This window comes from Limanda limanda, chromosome 7, assembly GCF_963576545.1.
Source record: "Limanda limanda chromosome 7, fLimLim1.1, whole genome shotgun sequence".
NCBI lineage: Eukaryota > Metazoa > Chordata > Actinopteri > Pleuronectiformes > Pleuronectidae > Limanda > Limanda limanda.
In genome coordinates this window covers 19386120-19409523 of record NC_083642.1, presented here as the reverse complement: position 1 = coordinate 19409523, position 23404 = coordinate 19386120, and the positions used below count along the sequence as shown (strand labels likewise).

The following is a 23404-nucleotide window of genomic DNA, read 5'->3' as shown; positions in this document are numbered from 1 at the left end:
TGTCAATACTAACAGGCCTAAAAAATGCAAATCACGTGATCACTCACATACAATGGGCATGCACGTGCTATCGTCCACAGGAACCATTTGGTTGTTTCAGGAAAGGCAATGCAACGAAAACGTTGTAGTATGGATGTAAACAGGAAGCGACAGCAGAGGCGACAAGCAGTGAGTGAGTTGCCCAGCATGTGAAGGTGTTACACCAATGTCACAACAAGCATCATCTTTTCACACCACGGCCGTGGGTGACACAGCGCTGTCAAGCCTTATGCACATCGCGTAGAGGATCAAACCCGTTCAACACACAGGTTGTGGAATATAAAGAAGCATCATTCCTCCTTTTAAAAGTCAGTGAACGATCAAAATGATTTTATAGCTAGTATTTTAAAGGTTCAGTGTGCAGGATTTAGTGGCATTTAGTGGTGACTTTGCAAAATGCCACCAACAGAGTACCTGTATACTTCATTTGCTCAGAGGACTTATACTTTACTGTACTTGTTTAACTACATCCATCCAGCATCTCTGCCCATATTGAATCCTGACAGATGGTGCTGATGATCAAAATAAGATAGAACCTGTTATGAAACCACTGTCACTGGTGATATTACATTTTCTATTCTCAACTACCGACTTTCATGTCTGTTAGTTGCACAAGCAAAGTGCTCCCCAGTGCAAAGTCACAAAGAAATTAGATCAGATATGCTAGAATACTGAGGGAAAGTGTGTGTTTGTGCGTGTGCAGAAAGAGAGTGTGGGTTTCTGGAATGGAAATTGATTTATTTGAAGTGCATACGGCAAAACACACACACACAGACACACAGACACAACGGCAGGCAAGGGGCCAGTCTCAGCCTGAAAGAACATGACATTCAGGGTGTGTCCATGTAAGGGGAACAGAGGAGTGACTGCAGGGACCGAAGGAGTTAATTAAACCGCACCAGGCCCCTACAAAACAACAAATCACACCGGCAGAAACAATTAGCTTTAACAATGTCTTAATTCAGCTCATTAATGAGGACAGAAACCTAAGCATCCTGTTTTTGTTTTTTTTATCTCTCTGGATTTATTTTTTAATTTCATTTGGCAATAAATAGCTAAATGAATGAAAAGAATATCCTGCCATTTAGCAAGGTAAAGAAATCCAATCATGCACACAAAAACACAAATAATGGACTCTTGTTACAGTGTGAGCTGAGTCTAACATCATATTTATTCTTAGTCACACTCGATAACAGCTTTTACTGTATTCCTTGGATGCAAATGCAGCATTAAGCAGCTCTCGCTCCAGTCGGAGGAAAGCAGCTCAGAGTACAACGGAGCAGAGCAGATAAGCACATCCCCTGTCTGCTCAGCCCGTTAGTACACACTCACGCAGTTTCTCCCCACACTCAGCAGAGTCTCGTACTTTAACACACATGTTGTGAACATATTTTAACAGCCCCAGTGGTGCTGAATTAGGAAATAAACAGCTCATTTACTGACAGAGCTTCAGGCATAAAGCCTCTCTGTGGGCTGCAATGTCTGCGATAAGGCTTGGAATGAATGTTTCAGTTTTAAATGAATTCAATTTATCTTTTCCTGTTGCTCATAAAGGTCTGTACCAATGATTTCCCATGATTTAGTCCTGTTACTACAAATATTTTGTAATTTCCGTTAATTGCAGCTGAATAATTTGATCTGCTTTATTACTGAGCTGTGTTTTCCATCACAGTCACTATTGAAAAGTCTGAAACAGGATTTTCCAACAGAAATTAATGAAATTAGAAAGGCACTCAGTAGAAAGCTTACTTTAGCCCTCTCCCCCGCCCCCCTTTCTCCCCGTATCTCACCCCCATACCCAGTACCCCCATCCCTTTACACTTCCATGTAAGAAGCCCATAAGATGAATGGTTCTCGACTGGAATTAGCAGATAGATGGTGACTTATGGTTCCTCGTGCCCAGTAAGGTGATTTTCACTAACTCACACAGGAGACAGAAACAGACTGGAATGTGTGTTTAGAAAAGTTTTTTTCCCAAAACCGTCAAACTGTTTGTCTTATTGACACCACAAACACAGATGAACTCCAAGGGTCCATGAGGTTCAACAAGCCGTCCATTAAAGGTTTGACTATGACTTAAACTGTCAGTTCGCTGCATGCAGTCATACAAACAACCTTATTCAGGATTATGTGAAACACTGCAGCACTTTTACTCCTGAGTTTGGACATTAGCTGATGTCAGCTTAAACTTTCTAGTTAGCTGCACCGACCTCTCTGCTCGTGTCCACAGGGAGAGAAGAAGAGGGTGAAAGGAAGGGGACAGTAATGAAGAGATAATAGCTGAGTTGTTTTTGCAGGTGATGTAGGCGGACAGGTTGAACATTGACCGAAAGGGTTTGGACTATCACAAATTTTACAAAATGCTTTATTATAGGAGCTATGGAAAATACAGTTTGAGGCAGTTACAGTACAGAGATGGAGAATTAGTTGACTGTAAACCAATAATCTGTTTCTCTCGATTAGCTTGGGTTGTCAGGGAGATAAGATCCGGCAGACTGAGGCTGATACGAATCAAGTGTTGTTGATTTTAGTTCTCCCCTGGTTCCTATCAGCCAAGGAAGTGGAACAGCACAAACTATATCCCTCTCTGAGGCTCAGACTGACTCATAGGGAAAACCCATCTTGTCTGTATCGATTATGTTCAGATTGGATCAATACTCTCTTGTAACCAAGGACAGTACTTCCAGTGTCATTTTATATTGGTGCTACAAGGTATTTTTGAGCTGCAAACATGTTACTATTGTGATTGTTATTTTGTTTGTTTCAATTACTCACATTTATCTAATGTTCTATAATTTCATCTGCTGTCTTTGATTTTAGATTTTGTATTCTATAATTTGCTGTTTTTGATTTTATTTGCCTTCAACTAATTTGCTTATTGTCTTGGCTGTTTTGTATTCTTGTTTGCATTTGTCCTCTCTCGGTGAAGCACTTTATAATGTTTAACAGGTGCAATATTAAAAAATGTATTATTCTTATCGTATTTTCTATCCACTCCTCAGGAGTGTGAACGCTTCATCATTTCATCTAAACATGAGCACTTCTTTGAAACTCGCCTTTTTCTTTTTGTTTGTTGCAGTAGCTCTACTACAACTGAAAGCTAACACCTTTCTGTCACCTCTCGCAAAGTGGTAAAAATCTGTATTCATCAATCTGCTGCAGGCTGAATGAAAATGTGCAGAGGATCCTGGAGCCTGCACTGATTCAGCCACCGTTTCCCGGTAAATCACATGAAGCTATAGCCTGATGTTCTACCAGCAGCGCATGTGTCATAGTATACTGCTGTTGCTGTCTGAAGCAAAGAGTGAATTCTGTTTGAATGTTTGTGTCACAAACATGATCCGAGCCTGGCATGTGCCTTAATGTTTTCGTCATGTCTGTTACCGTAATTTCAGCTGTGCAAAATGAACGCTGGCATGATGTAACACAGCAGTGATTCAGCGTGCACCCGTTTGCTTGTGTAGCTAAAGCTAAGAGAGTGAATGATCAATTACCATACCATTAGCATATCATTAGCACAGCATCAAAGCAACGCATGACGGATCATAGACGGATATGATTCTCTACATGGGAATAGAATCGATACTATCCCTCCTTGCACTATCTCCATTTTCTTTCTCTCTAACAAATTAATCAACACAACAACAGGCTTTAATAAAAACCAAAACCAAAACCAGTCTCCTCCTCCTCTTCTGTTTACTTTGGCTCTTCACAGACCAATGCACAAACACACACTGCAAACACACAAAGCAAGACGACATGCAACAATGGAAGGAGGAGAGGAGAGGAGAGGAGAGGAGAGGAGAGGAGAGGAGAGGAGAGGAGAGGAGAGGAGAGGTTTTTTTGGTTTTTCAAAATCCATTTATTTTCTATTTCCAGGAACAAAAACACTTCTTACGTCAGCCACCAGCTGTACACCGCAACCAAACAAGGTTAATAAATACTACATATAGATTATTTTCGATATATACACACACACACACACACACATGTACATACCCACTCACACATCCATACTAACTGTCGTATCTCAAATTACAGGTTAAAAATCAGTTCCCCTTCATCCCCAAGGGTGCATAGAATCCCCGCAACAGCCCATATGCGGCTAAATGTCATCAAATTGTCCATCATTTTGTAGTAGGCGTGTTCTACTCTGAGTCTGGCTTTCAGAAATCCAACCAGCATTGGCGCCGGATGCACGCTACCAGTGTCCAGTGCTTGGTTCCTCCGTGTCAGCCAAATGGCTAGCTTTGCAGAACCAGAGACAAAGTTTACCAGGTTGTGTACAGCTTTTTCCTTTGCAGAATATTTCGGACCATAAATGAACAAACCAAAAGAAAATACCTCTCCCAGGCCCTGAAACCACCCTTTTAACACATTAAAAAGTGCTTCCAGCCGTGGACACTGAACAAATAAATGTTCCAGTGTTTCAGCTTGGGAGCAGAACGTACACCCCTCCCCCAGCTCCGGATCAAGGTGCGCTCTGTATCTGTTTGTAGCTATCGCCCCGTGCACTACCCTCCACTGGAGGTCTGCTGTCCGTTTTTCAATGGGCAGCTTGTACAAGGCCCGCCAGCTGCCTTTCGGAGAAGCCTCTGGCTCCAATAGCCCAGTCCACCTCGACTCTCTCATCTCTTCCAGAGAGTGCAAATTACGAACCTTTACACAGGTCTGGTAGACAGACTTTTTTCCCACAGTCTGAAAGCTGTCTAGGTGAGGAGTTGGGAAGGACAACAACTGACCACGCCTCTCCTGCCACTCCCCAACAGCTGGGCTGATGAATAAGGAGGGGAAACTGTATTCCGAGTCATCACTCCACTGGTCACACAGAGTATTGTTGCTTGCAAAGACTCTCATGGTTTGTGGCAGGGCGGCACAGACCTCCTCCAACACTTTGTTTATCAGTCTGGTAGAGTTGATATTGCTGTTCGCTCTCAGGGTATCCACCGATGTTGCTGTCATCTTTATCAGATGGCCCAGTTTGGTGCATCCAGCTCGTCTGAGGTTGTCTCTGAGGCTGGCAGACTGCAGTGTTTCCGACCTCATAAAGTCATTGAAGAACAGCGGTTCCTCAAACAGCCACAAACCAGGTGTTTCATTGTTTTCTCTACTGACATGAAAAATCTGCCATGCATCTAACATTGACTTGTAAAACGGGGTCAGCCCGGTGAGATCCATGTCCTCCGTTCTTAAAAGGAAGAGATGTTTGTCGTAGCCCAATCTTCCAGCTCTCCTCAGCAGCAGACGTGCCGCATCAACCCACCTCGGCCCACAGTTGTACAGTAGTCTTTGAGCTGCCCGAAGGCGAAAAGCGGCAATTTTGGACTTGATGTCCACCAGTCCCTGTCCTCCTTCCACCACCGGCAGATAGAGGACTGCTGCCCGAACCCAGTGTTTGCCAGACCAGAAGAAATCCAGTATGGCTCTTTGTAGTTCCTCAATTAGTCCTCTCGGTGGCGTCAGAGCCGTAAGCCTGTGCCAGAGAGTCGAGGCAACCAGACTGCCGGCAACCAAAGCTCTTCCCCTATAGGACAGCTGGGGTAGCAACCATTTCCACTTAGACAACCGAGCACACACCTTCTCCTTCACTCCCTCCCAGTTTTTTGTTAGAAACACATCGCTACCCAAAAATACACCCAAAACTCTTAACCCCTCCTTCCCCCACTCAAGACCACCAGGCAGACTTGGTATTGCTTGCCCGCTCCACTGTCCCACCAACAAAGCCTCGCTCTTTTCCCAGTTCACCCGTGCAGAGGAAGCCTTACAATACAGTGACAGTGCTTCTTGTAAAGAGGACACATCTTGTTGATTAGAGACCACCACATTTACATCATCTGCATATGCAGAGACTATGAGGGAGTACTCGGGATCTGGGAAGCCAGGCAGCGAGAGGCCACTGATCTTACCCCTCAACCTGCAAAGCAAAGGCTCTATGGCCAGACTGTATAACTGCCCAGAGATTGGACAGCCTTGTCTTATCCCCCGCTGTACCTGGATTGGTCTGGTCAGCCCTGTCCCCATCTTTATCATGCATTGGGCACCATTATATAATAGGCTGAGCCATGCAATAAACCCATCACCTAAACCAAAAGCTCTTAAAGTGTCAAATAAATAAGAGTGATCTACCCTATCAAAAGCTTTCTCTTGATCCAAAGAAACAATTCCACAATTAAACTCATATTTTTTACATACATCCATAACATCTCTAATCAGAAAAATATTGTCCATGATTGTCCGATCTGGTATACAGTACGTTTGGTCTCTGTGGACAATCATCTCCAAAATGTTTTTTAGTCTGTTGGCTAAGGCTTTTGAAAGTACCTTGTAGTCTGTGCACAGGAGAGCAACGGGCCTCCAGTTTTTAAGTAAGGCCAAATCTCCTTTCTTTGGCAGCAGGGAGATTACTGCTCGCTGACAAGAGACAGGAAGTGAACCTGTTCTCAAACATTCCAAAAGGACGCCATGTAGGTCCGGACCAATGATGCTCCAGAATCTCCTTAGCAGATCATTGGAGAGACCATCAATCCCTGGCGCTCGTCCTGATGCCATCTGGTTCACCGCTTCTGTCAGCTCCTGCAGAGTTAGCTCAGAGTCGAGGGCAGTTTTCTCCTCTTGGCTAAGCTGGGGTAGTCCCTGCAGCAGCTCCTCACGGGACTCCATGCAGCAACTTTCCTCACCAAACAGGTCGGTGTAAAAAGCTGACGCCTGGCTCCTCATCTCGCCTGGACAGGTGGTTATTCCGCCCCCTGGGAGTCTAATGCAGGTGAGCTGTCTTCTTTGTGCAACTGATCTTTCAAGATCGAAAAAGAAAGCAGTTGGTGCATCCATGTCTGTTAGATGAAGCAGCCGGGACCTCACGAGAGCTCCCTTAACCCTTTCCTGCAGGTATGAGCTCAATTTCAACTTTTTTTCCTTCAGTAGTGTTTGACCTGTGGTGGAATCTGCAACTAAGCCCTCCTCTATGTTTATAATGCTATCCTCCAGTTCTTTAATGACTGCTTTAGCTGTGGCAGTGGAGTATGAGGTGTACTGTTGGCAAAACACACGAATTTGTGCCTTGCCTATCTCCCACCAGAGCTTTAAAGAACTGTAATCTGTTTTTTTATTTTTCCACTGGCGCCAAAACAGCTCAAAAGCTTTACAGAACGCAGTGTCTTGCAGCAGTTTGTTGTTAAAACACCAGTAGGATTTAACCCTCTCCCCTGGTGAAATTACTAACTCTATGCTAACCAGATGATGGTCTGAGAAACCAACCGGGCTAATGATGCTGTCACTTAGTCTGGCTCGAAGGTTTTGGGATATAAGCAACATGTCTAGTCTGGCTGCCGTCACCCTGCTTTCTCTGACCCTCATCCATGTATATTGTCTGGCTATTGGATGCTTTAACCTCCAGGTGTCAACCAGATCTTGCTGTTTAATAAGACTGTTAAGGGTCTGCGCTGACTGGGGGTGAGGTTCTTCACTGGTCCGGTCCTTAGTAAAATCTAGAGTACAATTGAAATCACCTCCGACAATTAGCTGATCCTGCTGATAGTTTTTAAGTTCGTTTTCTAGTAACTTAAAAAAGCGTACTCTCTCTGCACCTTGATTAGGGGCATAGACGTTCACAAAAACCAACACTGTATTTTCTATTTCTGCTTTTACTAATAACAACCGCCCCTTCACTAATTCTGTAACGGATAAGATGGTTGCATTTATTGTTTTGGTGAACATTACAGCTACTCCTGCAATGAAGTTGGAGCCATGGCTTAAGGCATGAGGACCCCTCCACCATAAACCCCAGTCTACTTCATCACTCGATGTTGTGTGCGTTTCCTGCAAAAATAACACATCAATGTGTTTTTGAGTCGAGATCTCTGCTATAACAGCTCTTTTTTTACTTTCTCTTCCCCCGTTAATGTTAAGTGACCCTATTTTTAATTTCCTCATAGAAAAGTCAGAAAAGAAAATAAACAGGAAAAATACAGAAATCAGTGAAGAAGAAAACACCAAGTGATGCATGATTATTTTACAGTGCTCCTCGTCTGTCTCGTTGTTTTTCCTTTAGCCTGTTTCCTCAGGGTTGTCATGTGTTTTTTCAGACGGAAACGTTTCTTCTCGTCGAGCTGATCCAACCCATACTGTCTTTTCAGAAACGCCACCGATCTAATAAATTTTTCTGTATCATCAAAATACTCTTCCACTTTGGCTACTCTCGCATATGTTACGTCAAGAAAGTTGTTTATTTCTTCCAAAGTGTAGAGGGAGATATCTCTAGCTGGGGTCCCAAAAGATGCTACACTCTCTAGGTCTGACTCCTCCTCCATCTCTTCACCTGGGGCCTGACTGGCTGGCAGACTCTGTCCCTCATCGTTGTTCACACAGTGATCTGTGGCACCTGAGGGACCTGCCTCCTCAACATGTGGCATTTCTGCAGCTGCAGACTGGGAGGATTTCTCTAGGTCCTCAGACACACGCAATTTCTTGGACAGACTCTGCCCCTCTGACTTCTCTGCTTCAGGCTGTGAACCGTCCCCCCCACTCACTGCATCACCGCCACTTAAGGCTCTGCCGCGAGTGGGCTTTGACACTCCAGCGCGAGGAGCGTCCTCCGCTGCGGCGCCGGGCGCTGTTTCCGGTTCAGCGCCGGCCGCCGCCCCGGTCCCCGAGCCGCTCGGCTCAGTTTCCGGTTCGGTGCTCGGTGCCGCCGCGGCCCCCGAGCCGCCAGGTGTAGCCGCTGCTTCGGTGCTATGCGCACCTGCCGCCCCTTCGGCAGTGGCAGCGGCAGCCGCCGCATCCGCCGCCTCCTCAGCAGTGGCAGCGGCAGCCGCCTCCGGGCCGCTGCCACTGCCACCTGCCGCTTCACCGGCCCGCCGATGGTGCGGACACGAGGAGCGCTTGTGCCCCACATCCCCGCAATCAAAGCACTTAAAGCTCCCGGAGCTGGCGTACACCATGTAGAACCCGTCCCCGTGCTTCACTCTGAAGGAGACCTCCAGAGAGTTCGTGGTGGATGACAGGAACATAAACGCCTGCCGTCTCAGGGACTGTACATGTCTCAATTTGGGATCCTTGCAACCGAGATTTAACGTTCTGAACCCGCTAGAAAATTTACCGAATCTGCTGAGCTCGGATCTTAAGATCTCATTTGAGATAAAAGGCGGAACTCCGGATACCGTGATCCGAGTTGCGGGAACCGACAGCGGGTTCACCTGCACGAAGCCGTCCCTAATAAACACTCCACTGGCAATCAGCTGTTGCACCTGTGGTTCCTCCTTGAGAAATACCACCACCGCTTTGCTCATTCTGGAGGCATAAACTACATTATCATGTCCCACCTGTTCTCCAACAGCCAGCAGGACTTCCTCCACCTTAACGTTGTCCCCCGGCGGGACTATTCTGACTCCCTGCCGGAGTGACGGAGGTGGCGTCTCCGTGGACGCCATTCCTCCAGAGACCCCCGACAAACCCGCGGTCTGTCGTTGCCACTTGAAAACAATAATAAAGAAAAGGCTTACCTTATCATGCAGATAGGAAATGAGAAACAAAAACCAAGGAAATCCCAGTAAACAGGCAAACCCAGTTCAAATTCTCCGCGCCACCCACGCGTCCACCACCACCACTCACTCACACCGGAAACGGAAAGAGAGAGAGGAGAGGAGAGGAGAGGAGAGGAGAGGAGAGGAGAGGAGAGGAGAGGAGAGGAGAGGAGAGGAGAGGAGAGGAGAGGAGAGGAGAGGAGAGGAGAGGAGAGGAGAGAGGAGAGACCAGAGGAGGGAGGATTTCCAGTTCTTTGTTAGCTGAACCACTGTTCACTTCCAGCCACTTCAGAATAAGCTTGTGTGTTTGTCTGCCAGTGTGTGTGTGTGTGTGTGTGTGTTTCCAGACACTGCTTATTAAGGCAGTGTGTTAGTAGGTTACTTAGCACAAATGAGCACCCCCTCCTGAATGGTGTGTATTGATCTGAATTATTCATGGTGGGTATGTGGTAATGTATTCATAAAATGCAGTGTGTGTGTATGTGAAGACATCAAATCACTCCTCCGTCCCCCCCCAATCCTTCCTCAGGGTCCTATTGTCCCTAAATGTTCATTAAAGAGCTAATTATTATAATAATAATAATATGAATACAATGTAATTGACACAAGATTCACAAACTTAAAAAGATGGAGCATTTTAGTTTTCATCATATATATATTACTATGACTGTTATAAATCAATTTTTAATTAAGCTGGCTGACTGAACAATGGACTGCTCTGCCAACAGCGGTCAGGACAATTAAAATATTTAGCAGAGCGCATCAGTTTGTCAGTTTAACAGCTTCAAGTCACTGTTATCATAACGTTATTTTAGAGGAATCGTTTTGGTAAACATTAAATCTGAAAACATAATTTCAGCCCAATGCCACTGGTCAACAACATGTAATAATAGACTTAATACTACAGTTTCATAATTTTGTTAGATGTTGTAACAGTCATGTATATAAATACATTTATTTTGTTAAAAAATGTTGTGCATTTATTAATTGACTTGTGTTTCCCACTAACACAGAAACCTTACAGGAGACATAGCATTATGAAAACTGACATGGGAATAAATGAAGAAAGGAAAACTGATATAGGGTGTAATGGAACAAGAAGGAGCAGCTCCTCATCTGGAGAATTTAATATTTGGTTGTGTGACCTGCACCAATCTGAGTAGCAGCATCCAGTTACACCCCCTCCTGACCCTCCCAACAAAACGCCTCTATAGCCGCAGAATAATACGTTGCTGTAGCAACAGCTTTTGCAGCCTGTCGCCAAGGCACCCTGTTGGCAATGCATTAATGAAATGACAGAAGGAGGAAGAGGAGGAAGGAAGGGAGGGAGGAGAAATAAAAGGGGCGGGCGTGGGTACCGTGAATGATAAGAGGGTCGGAGATGGAGAGGGGGAGAGAAAGATGGACGGAGATTAGAGGAAGAGGAGGTTGAGAGGAAGGAAGGTGGTTGGACTGAGGGAGAAACGAATCAAAAACAAAGAAAGTGCAGGAAGCACATGCAGACTCTTAAACGCTGTCGACACGAGGCAGTCTCACATCTGAAAACACAAATCATGACTCATGAAAACAGCTCAGACAGTTCTCATCCTCCACCTTACCTGCTCTTATTCAGAAAGCTAATGTTAATCTGTTAACGTCTGTTAATGAGACTGAAACGGAACCATTTGCAGACCAATATTGAGATGAAGAGCTGAATCATATTTATTCATAATTATATTCAAATACCGTATCTGAATATAAAAACTATCCACGTTGGACTGTAACAGGCGCTATAATAAGTATTATGGTAGCTTCCTTTAAATTAAAGGTAAAAATGTGGTTTTATCGAACCACATTTCCTGATTGTTTTATCTATTCTAAACTGATTGTTTCTGTCTTTTAAAGTTAATTATTATGCATTTAAATGTTTTTGTCAAACAATCAAACTATTGTAATCAAGCACTGCTATGCATCCTAATAAAAATTGACAGATTAAATGACAGGAATGTTTGACATTCTTGCTAAAAATGTGCTTCTGCAGTCTATGTTCTAACATTGCAACAACTACAACAACAAAGGGGTAATAACACAGAATTGTTCTTATTTCAGCCTTTGAAACTAAATTGTCTTCAAGCTCTTCTGTGCCTCCTCTCTGCACAAGAAAACCATAATATCCTTCTGCATATATTAAAAAATAATAGTATGCATATATATTTTCAAAGCTGTGCTAGTCTGTCCAGAACATGATGTATTATTTAATATCTCTGTGTGTCTTGTAAACATGGAAAAACTCGTCTAACCCGCGGGGCTGCTCGATATAATCATCTCTAGTTGTGAGGATGATTCATGGGTTTGTGTCTCATTATGTTTTCCCAGAAATTACCTACACAAAAAAACGTGTTTTCTTCCCATGGGATGCTAATGTAAAAGCTTAGTTGTTTGGTTTTTGTGCTGAATTATGTCAGTTGAAGTGTTTTTTGAATATTATGATGGCACAGTGCCTTTCCTTTTTGACATTTTGGATATAAAATCTCATCACTTCATCATTTTATCCTTCATCATTTTATACTTTTTAAATGAACCTTGTATCCCTGCCTTTACTGCTCGGCCCCTAACGGACTCCCTCCTGGCTGATATAGCCCGAAAAATAGAACCTGCCATACACTGCTCCAGTGGTCCAACTAAAGTGATTGGTGGTTGCTATGCTGTTGTGTTGCTTGACCTGACCTGAAACCCCCAGTGGCACTGACATCCATGTGAGAATAGATCATTTGTGGGTCCATGAGTCAAGCAATCTTGTAGTATCTAATATATAAGATGAAAATGATAATAAGTAACTGCCTGGCCCCACTACATGCATGAACAGTGCGCCACTGAATGTCTTGCTTTTCATTGTGGCGCCCCTGTTATCAGGTTAGAGCAGCCACACTACCTGTGCCCCATGTGAGATCGGGGTTTTGCCTATTTTCTTCACGTACTACTTGGACAGCAAAATAGACACTGACATGGTCTTTCACCACAGTTTCAATGTTTATCTGTTGAATATGACACAAACATGAATATCTGGAACACTTCCTGTACCTGTTTCAAGGTAAAAGCACTATAGTCATAGAAAGTCTGTAAATTGGGATTCATCAGCCTGGTTTCCCAGAATCCCTTGTCCCCTTTCACTAAACCTTTGGACCAAATGGTTTCTCATCAAGTCTCAATAACGTTGCCCTGACATTGAATCGAAACTTCACTCAGAGCGAGTCCAAAACATCTCATCCATCTAATTCCCACCCTCACTATCGATCCCAACCGCAGGCTAATGGCACAGCCGACCCTGCTGCCTTCTTACCTGCTACCTCCTGCTGATGAAGGTTAAGAGCTACATGTGGAGTTAAGCTGTGACTAAAGTTTGTGCCTCACAGAAAACATCAACATTTTACAATGACTGATGGCTGCAATTCTTTTCAGATAAGAGACTATGGAGAAATCAGGTCATTTGACAGAGCATTGGCTAAAGAGAAAGACAGAAGTAGAAATTGCCAATTGCAAGGGGACATGAATGGAGTATTTCGGCCATATTGAAATAAAATATTGGAGATTTCAAAAATATGGTCCTGATTTATGAGAAAAAGTTCATAATATTGTGAGAGAAAATAAAAGGAGATCAGCAGCTTGCCACAGTTCCAGTCCACGCCTGTGAATATCACACAAGTACCTAACACGAACCCTTCAGTGGAACACCACAAAGGAGGCAGTTTTTCAGCTGCAGATGTCTTCAAGCCAAACTGATTCAGATAAATAATATGTGTTCAAAGTTGCTGTGAACAGTATTTTTGCTTTGAGTCAATGATTTTATTTGTCATAAAACCAGGTTAAACAAGGCTTTGTTGCACCCCCTCCCTCTTTTCTCACCTGACCTGCCAGCAACCATTCTCAACACTCACAGAGAGAAACCATATGTGTCTGAATACATAGTCACATTCACACACGCTCTCCATCTGTCAACCACAACACAGCACCCATCCTGCTAACAGCCTATAAATAGAGAGCATCATCTGTGGTATCACCTCCCTGCTCTTCAACCTTATATCATCCTACAGTTCATAATCGCCAGGATCAGGTTTAGTCAGAGTCAGAACTGAGAGGTAAAAGTAAGGGAAGTATAAAGTAAAGGTCATAAAACAGAAATCAGTAAGAAATAAACGTACCAGAGCTTTTAACTTACTTTATGTAGCAATAGGATGAATAAATGTTCTTCGTTCTCATATATCAAAAACTAACTACTTGGCATTACCATTTCTTATTATAACTGCAAACTGGGGGTTTTGAGGCAAAGACAAAGTTCTGTTAACATGTGAAAAAGGAGGGACATCAAATAACTGTCTTACAGTAGACATGTTATCATTAATGAAACATCACAAACATACACACACATATGCTTATGTTACTCATCATTGACTTGTTCCATATTTCCATATGACCTCCATATGGTGAGTCGGTTCTTTATAAGCATTTTTAATTAGTCTGGATCTTGTCTTATGTGGTTTAACACCTGGAACATATGAACGAGTCAGCAGTGACAGCTAGCAGAATATCAGTGTGTGTGCGTGTGTGTGTGTGTGTGTGTGTGTGTGTGTGTGTGTGTGTGTGTGTGTGTGTGTGTGTGTGTGTGTGTGTACACGTGTGTGTGTGTGTGTGTGTGTGTGTGTGTGTGTGAGAGAGAGAGAGAGAGAGAGTGAAGTCGAGCGTGTATGACAGGTTGACTTGGTTTTCCAGTAATTGGCAACGTGAACTGCATCAAATATGTCAAGTGTGTGTGTTTGTGTGTGTGTGTGTGTGTATGTGTGTGTGTGTTTGTGTGAGACAGCACATGCTGAGCTGCAGATATATTAAAATAACCAGACTAATTATTTCCCTATAATACGTGTCACAAGTGTCACGCTGTGTGTGGCAGCATAGCATTCATTTAAAGTATCTAAAAAATATCCTTCCATCCATTATTAAACCTGCTTGTCCTTTAGGGGTCGCAGGGAGCTGCTGCAGCTACTCCCAGCTGACACTGAGCAAGAGGAGGGGTACACCGTGCACAGGTCAGCTCTAGAAATATGACATATAATAATAGTATTAATAATACTGGGCTACTTAACAGTGGGTCCATTGTACATAATTTCCTGTACCATAGAGAACCACATTAAAGTCCACGTTCCACTTGGATAAAAGGGGACTAAGTGTCCTTTGTGCTTTGAATAATAACCGGCGTTCTGATCTCACTGACAGGAGAACAAAGCTCAGCTCTGATGGACATGTCAGGGCTCCGGTGACCTTTAGCTGTGTCTGACACTTCAAACACACCGACTATCTGATCAAACACCAGCACCACACACACGCATACAGGTGGAATGGCTAACCACTTAACATAAGTGAAACTAGTATTAGAAAAAAGACCTACTGCATTTTTATGGCTCATGGTGTTTGAATTTTATGAATTTTGAAAGGGCATTTTGTTAAGTCTTCTTCCTTGTTGAGAATTAGATGAGGATTGATAGCACTATATCAGCTGTTTGCCAGTTAGCTTAGCTTAGACTTTCAAAAAAGGGTTCTTAGAAGAACCAGCAGTTTAACTTAAAAGAAACTTTCTAAGCTCGGTGAGGAACCTTTATTAAAGTGACTGTCCCCATCTTATTCTTGGCAAGAAAGAAAAATATATATATATATTTCCAAATGTATAATTGCAATATTCACACTGTGATTTGTTTTAAATTAATAATTCCGTTTAAAGACATCGTTTAGTGTGTTTTGGTGTGTGACAGCCAATAATTTCCCATGTCTGTCATCAGACAAACACCACTCGTCTGTCAGCCGGTGTTTATTCCCTCCATCCTTTCCTCAGAGTCCTGTAATCCTGGCCGTCAGCCTCTTTGACAAGTAATCAAACCAGATGTGACACATTGACTTGAACCTTAAACTCGTTCTCTGACAGAATGGGTGTTGTGACCTTGTCTTGTTCCCAGTAATAAGACATCATGTGAAAAAAACAAAAACATGTTGTTCTTAGTCTTCACACTGACTCCACACGTGTCCAGGACTTAGTAATATAAACGTTTTACCTAGATTTATCTCATGTACATCTTCCTCTTTCCTTATTCTTGTTGCTTGGCTATTTTAAATCCAGTGTTTAATGTTGACATTTTTAGAATATTTCTTAAATTAATTATTCAGAGTTCTTAAGATTCACTTTACCAATTAGGATGATCAAAGTCTCATATTATCATATAATTTGTTTCTGTTTTCATTCTCTGCTGTTATTTATTGCCCCCTCATTTTACTCCTTAGCCTCTCCCACCACAATATATTCAGCTCTTGTGGTTTCATCCAAGTGCCCCAACATTCGACTCAAAATAAAATCATTTACACCATGTTTCAAGCCTGAATGTCCTCTGTTATCCTCTTAGCCCAGAGCCGCTTTCACGTTCACGCACACACATTGCACAAGCTCTCGCCCAAAGCAGTTGTTGAGAGAGCAGCTCTTTCTTCTCTTGTCTTTTTTACATTTGAAGAAGTGGTCCCCATTGACTTCAATTGCATTGGATTTGGCTGCAACAATGTTTACCCCTGAAACTCCAAAAGTGTTGTGTGGAATCAAACCCTTCACCCACTATTGGCCTAGTTGTGAGTAGATAATGAGTGACTTTTCAGTTTTGGATGAACTATCCCTTTAAGTACCCCCTGTGTAAATGAACGACGATGTTTGAGGTGGCGTTGATAATTAAATCACAAGCACGAGTGGAAACTGAGTAAAACAAATATCCTCCACATGGCACAGTTTGACCTGATTCGACCCAGTTTCAGGCTGCTGTGGCCTGATTATTGTGGCTACAGTGATGGACACAGATGTTAACTCAGCCACACAACCACACACAAATAAATGCCATCCATGCACTCGTATATTAGCTTTGAATTAGGGGATGAGTCTAATGTGCTTTTAACAGGCTGGTTTATCGACCTGCTGCCTGGCTGAAGTTATTACGAGAGGAGCGGGCTGAGAACAGACAACATCCCTGATCAAAGATAAACGCATCTAATGAACAAGAAGATCATGCGGTGCTCTTGTGTTTTTATCGTGTGGCTGATGGTGTCTGCAAAACTGATTTTTCCCATGGGGCAACAATGTTTACGGCTGCATAAATTACAAGAGGAGGAGGAGACGTGAGAGGAGAGGGAAGGGAAAATGAGGAGAATGAAGCTATAAAGGACAGACTGGGAGGCAACATGGAGGAGTAAGAGATTCATTTATGGGATATTGAAAGTGTGGTTCTAACTCTGGAGGATAAGTATGTTGGAGCAGGATCACATGTAATAATGAGGTGAGCATGAAATGTTTTTTTTTCTACTTTTAAATTAATACAGGTTCAATCTTGTAGCAGTGAAAACACTACAACCCTCCATTCACTTCTTATATTTAAAGGCCATGGTGTCTCTGTTGCAATAAATTACTCTGGAGAAGCCTCTGGCACAGATATAGACCCTGGAAAGGAAAACACATACTCACACACACTATAGACCACTTCTCTCTGCTCCGCTGCTCTCATCAAATCAGTGTTGGGACCCACTAGGAGGCAGCCATTAAGTTTTGACCTCAGTTTGACAGAGTAACAGGAACTTGCTTTAGAGCGCCCTCTGAGAACAGAGGAAGGAATCACCAGCCTGCTACGGGCACATACAGATCACTCAGGGAGGCAAATCAACTAAGATAGCTTGTAAATCCTGACTCCAGCTGGCTTGTCCAAGCTTAACAGCCAATTAAATAGGCAGCCAACTGTCATTCTGACATCCTATTCTGTTCAATAACCCCTATTGGCTTGTGACAATGTTAATTTATATGGATGGGGCTATTCACCACACCAAAATGTGTTTTTCCTCCTCTAATGATAGCCAACTTGCATTTTTTTTGTCTCAACAGTCTGAGACAAGAAAGCAATCGTTTTAGGCAGTTTGCCATTCACACAGGCACAAAGCAGCGGGAGGTTTCCTGCACAGACGCGTTCACAACAGCAACAAATCCTCCGCATTATTCAGGCGAGAGATGAAGCAGCCGGGAGCAGCAGACAGAGGGAGGAAGTGACATATTAACCTGTGGTGATCACGTGATTGTCTCTACAACACTCAGACTCCAGCTCTTATCACCAAAAACGACATCTTTGTCTGTGTCTTCTACATGAGTGACACTGCTTTACTGTGTGACACAGACTTCATAATAGGAGGCCAGGTGAAGAAAGACCTTAAAAACTGTGGAGCGTCTCACTTGGACATTTGATTTCACACATGCACCTCCTCTGCAGAAAATATGGAGGATCTAAGATCAGTGCATGTCTGAAAGGAGCTTTAGTGACTTTTCAAGCAGGCTTTAACAACTTTACATTAAAAGTTAAGTGCAAATAAGTAGCACTGAATTTATCTAAATTAAAACAAATTTTAAACTTCAGAGTTTTCTTCATATTTTTTTTTTTTCGGTCCTACTTCCCTGAGACACCCGTTTGATGATTGTATGTCGAGCAGCTTTAAATTCCCAACGACCTTTGTGAGGTTTGTTAGTCGTGTGATTTTTTCCTAGTTATGATCACACATGCTTCAAGTCCAGGCATGCTTTGTTGCCATGGGAGAATTTTTTGCTAATTACTTAAAAGCTTATTCCAAAGGAACATCCTGAGCCTTTTTTGGAAGAACTTAAAGTAATCTGAGATGATTGATAGATATGAGACTTCATAATTAAGTCAATTATTGTTTTATTCTGTTTGTGTGTGCACACAACTGCCTCCTCGGACTCTCAACATCTTAAACTATGATCGAGTTTTCCTGCAGCACAGTCAGTACATGTGCAGGTTAATGATCTGTATCAGGTTGGATATTGACCATTTAACCAGTGATGCCCCGGCCTTGTGCACTGCAGTGATGTTGTAATTCCCTCCATTATCTGCCCTGACGGCTAACCTCGAGGACATTGCACTGAGAGCGCACAGCATTTGAGTGTACAGTTGCTGAATGCTGGTATCCATGAAGGACAGTGTACTGTGCTCGGCTGGAGAGGACAAACCTTCAGTGAAGAAAAGACCTTGACAAAAAGGACACGCTCAAAGGATTCTTTTGAACATTAAAAGCCGCTGCAGGCATTTTCACGTGCTGACAAACTGAATGTCTTTGAGAGGAAAACAGTTTGAAACTCTTTTTGAAGTTCAGGCCACAAATCTTATGTGGTGGCATCCGTAAAGTGCCTGCACTGAGATCCTGTTTGCCAAGCAGTGCTGCTTTAGTCTGGTCTTAAAAGAAGCAGATGGTGTAGCATTGGCCAACGTTCCTTCTTAGTTTTCACTTAAGCTTCCATGTATCTATATTTACTATATTTCAGGCAGTTAGTGGTTACTACGCTTTTAAAAGTATATATCACTAACTTTGAATTATCTGGAGGTTTTGATATTATATTATTACTTTAAAGTCTTGAGTCAATATGAAATTGTCAGTTTCGTCTTAACAACATCAAATTACCAAAATCCTGTTTCTCTTCTGGTTTGAAATTTCATACAGCTTCCTTTTCATTTTTGTGGATAAAGAAGAAGCTCGGTACGGCTCAAAGAAACACTGACATGACACTGCTGTGTAAGGACATGATGAAAGATTTGAATCGTTCGAGTTCAGACCTCCATGTGCCAATCAAAGACTGTATTTAAAGATTCGACGACACGTGTCCACTTCCCCTCATCATCCAGAAAGGAAGCTTCAATATCACACATGTGAAAGCTGCCATCTTGTGCATTTAGAGCCAGAGCCTGTGCAGCAGCTACAGAGTTATCGTGCCGCAGTATCCTGCTCCCGTCGCTTCTTCTTCTTGGCTGTCAATCATTTTTATAGCATCAGATATCTAATCAAAGGCGAACACTTGAACATACATCACGTGCCATAAGAACTACCAAAAATGACAGAATCCATCTATGAGAGAGATTTATTTGATGTGTACTTTGACTGATATTAAGGAGGCAAGGTTTATGAGCTTTTATGCAGCCATCAACCAGGTGGCGATCTTGTGGAGAGGTCATGCATCTATAGTCTATGTCTTGAATGTTTTGAACTCTTTGAGAAGAAACACTGATGTATTGAGTCCATCTGTAGAAACCACAAGCCATCTAATATTTATGATCCTATCGTATATTTTGTTTTGGAAGATTTGATAAAATCTAAATTTGCATCTCCAAAAATCCAATGTTGTCAATTTGGCTAAATGCAAGTGGCCTAGATTCTTCTATCAGCTAAAACCTACAGTGTGGCTGTGGTCTCATGAAACTGGGCTCTCTATAACCGGTGTCCTCTGCCTTCGTACAAAAGGACAAAGATAAATCTCTCTTACTGTAGGATTACAGCATCATCCAGTCCACCAGGCGTGTCCATCCCCACCTCCCACCCCTCACACACCTCTCTCTTCTTTCTCATCCCATCACGTCTCACTTTATTGTCTTTCTCTTTCTTCATTCTGCTTTCCCTGGTCTCTCATTTTGTTTAATTCAGTTCAAATATTGGCACGAGGAGAGAGAGATCAATTCTGGGAAAGCATTAAAGTGCCTCAACTGATTCAACATAATAGGTATAAATGGAAATGGAATTAAAGCTGCTGGAGGCGTCAATGCCGCAGCTTCATAACTATGATGAGAAAATATGTCAAGTTTCTGTCGCATATCAGCAGTTATGGTGTTTGGTGTTTGAAATCATGTAAAGTCTCATGAAAAATATATTCCATTCATTTGAAAGACTGATTTCCTGGGTCTCAGATCAGTAAATTAATACATAACTATGTTTTTCCCCATTTCTAGTTTTATGAAGTTCTGAATATCTTACCCATAGACTATAAAGATGGATGCCATGAAAGCTCCGCAAAAGTGAACTCAAATCATCTTGATTGCTCTCTGGTGGGTGGCTGCAGTAGAGGTTATAAACTATGCCTCATCCATGTTAGAAGATGGGACATGGACTAAACTAACAAAGTTCAGGTCAATATGAAAAAATCTTTGTTCTCAAGGATGGTTTTCTGTCATTTTAGGTAGTTTGTCTGTCCTCACGTCTCCTCCTCTCCTCAGCAGATGTTACCAGAGGCAACCTTTAAGCCAGTTTTCTCTTTGGGTGGTCTGACAATGAGTCCCTCCACCACCACCACGGACATCACATTATTATCTTTCAGTCAGTGTTTGATTAGATTAGAGCCTATCTTCTCTGCTCAGTCAAGCTCCAGATACCCACAGCTCCACTCTCACACAATAACCAGCCAGAAATTGTTTCTGTTACTGGAAGACGGGGTTATTCTCACTGCCGTGCTACAATTGCATTTTCACCACCTCTGACAGCAACAGCAGAAAGATGGTTTCAGGAAACAGATAAACCTGCCTTCAATTCAATAATGTCATCTGCAGCCCATGACAATGTTGATATAATGACTGATAAAAGGATGTGGGAAAGTATTTTCGTTTAGAAAACCTTTCATCACGTGTCAGCTGAATGACGGTGGGAAGTGGCTGCAAAAAAAAGAAACTCACTAGAATCAATTTAAATCTTCATATGCACCTTAATGGATTATCTGGGTTTCTCTGAGCTCATATATGGGAACTAAAAGCCGTAGATAACATTCCATAATGTGTGTGGAGAGAAATGTCAACGTTATTAGAAGTTAAAGTTCTGTTCACTGCAGTACTTTTCAGCAGCAGTACTCAAGCACAATTAAAGTAAGATTAAAATACTTCAAACTCTACGATACGGTTTTAGATGATGATGATAAAGGTTGCTTGTTTCACTAAGTATTGAAGGAGGCTCTACACACAAACACAATCTGATTTAAAATCATTTCTCAGACCAACCATGGCTAATAAAAATGTTTGCATCCACTGTGGTGGTGATCTCTTCCTCATGATCCAAAGAGAAAAGACTGTCACAACTGCTCAGCATCTTTTACATAACCTGCACATGAGAGTGATCAGAGAGAGAGAGCTGGATAGAGAGGTAATGTGCTTTTGTTCCTGTCTATTCATCCCAGTTAAATCTTTCAACAGATAGGAAAAAAGTCGCAGACTAGATATATATAGAAAAGCTGTTTTGAATTGAGAAAGGAAGGGGTTGAGTCTGCTTTCAGGTTAAACTGTCAGCATGAACATGTAATAACCTGTAATCAAATGTCGCTGGTATTAAAAAGAGACTCTCTGTATTTAATACGGGAGGGATAACTTGTAATCATAAGATCAAAAGTATGAAAAAGTTCAGCATATTGCCTCGGAAATCAATGTTTTCTTTTAAAAATAAGATAATTTCCATGTTGAGTCTGACTGAGCAGCAGAAATGATATGAAGCGGATGTGTCTGTAACACAGTAACCTGGTTAAATATGGCAGTGGGCCAAGAATAATGAATGTTTTTACTAAATCAGATTTTAAGGTCAACTAGATTTTTGGTTCTGACTTGATGTGGGATGACCATGAGGCAGATTATTCTTGGGATTGATTTAAGGATAATACTTTTGGAACACAGGAGAATTTGTAATAAATAAAGGAAGCAAGATGAAAGGTTCCTCTTTTTCTTTTTGATCTGTCCCTTACATAATCTAACATTTTTTAAGTTTGCAAGCAGTCAGATGAAAAGCTTCGGACAACAAAGACGGACGGAGACAAACAGATACCTGCACAGCCCTGAAAGACTATGAGCAGTCTGTGGCTGACGCCTGCACTGACTATTTTTACGATATCTGTTAAAAATAGAGGTGTAGAATGATTGTGAAAATTTAGGGTGAAGATGAACCTGTTTTCCCGCTGTAGTCTGCCAAACGCTTGAAAAACTATGACAGTAGCATGGCAAAGACCTGAGTAATGAACTAATTGTGATCTCTTCGAAAAAGGGTGAGATGTGTAAAAGAAGATAGAATAAAAAGCGCAGAGTGAAAGAGAGAAAGAGGACAGACAGCGAGGAGGGACGTCGTTGACCGCTCTATCAAAACACTGCAGGCACTGATCCATCCTAGTGAGTGCTGCACAATGGAAGTATGGGACTGTGAATTATGCAACACAGGCTTACAACCATGAAACAGCCACAATGAAATGCTACGAACAAGCACGTTCGGCGATCACCACTGTCGTCACGTACAGTAACTCTTCCCTTTACAACAGGCCTGAGGCACCAGCTGGAGTTTCCCACTGCTGAGAACATGAAAGAGCTCAGAGAGGACTGTGGATCTGTGGAGCCAGCGAGGAAGTTATGTCATCACGTGATTTAATGCAGTACATTTATAGTGCACATTTACAGCACTGCATTTAAATGAAGTTGTTGATTTAGCTCTGGACAGAAATAGCTTCAGTCGTCATTTATACAAGAAAGTGGCGACAGCAGCAGCTAAGAAACTGGTAGGATAATCTATTCTCAAACATTTCCCTGCGCTTTGGATTCTATTGGGACTTTGGCCCATTTTTAAGCATATGATGTGGTCAAAAGCTGCAGAAACCCCAGGGTAAATAAATTATATTTAAGGACAAACTCCAGCCACGACGTGTTAATGAATTAATGAATAGATTCTAAAAGTTAAAAGCATTTAAATATATGAGCAACAATCAATAATTCACATCAACCATACAAAAACGTTTTTCTTGTTTGTAAGTGGGAAAAAAGAGATCTGGTAAAATACCTGCATTTCTACATTAAACAGCACAGAGCTTGACTCTATGTCCCTGCCAGGCTCACAGCTGCTGTGGAACATCACAGTAGCAGCGTAACCACAGCAACACAACGACACCGGCAATGTAGCCATGGCGACCGCGGTGCAGCCAGACTATAGCATTAGTGGGAGGTGCCAGCTACTCATTT

At 42.5% G+C, this 23404-nt stretch overlaps 1 protein-coding gene across 1 annotated transcript in view; it reads right to left on the bottom strand.

Moving 5' to 3' along the window:
- The window catches only part of mtcl2 (microtubule crosslinking factor 2), a 93162-nt gene that overhangs the window by 37291 nt on the left and 32467 nt on the right, over positions 1–23404 (bottom strand). The gene's annotated exons all lie outside the window — the stretch shown is intronic.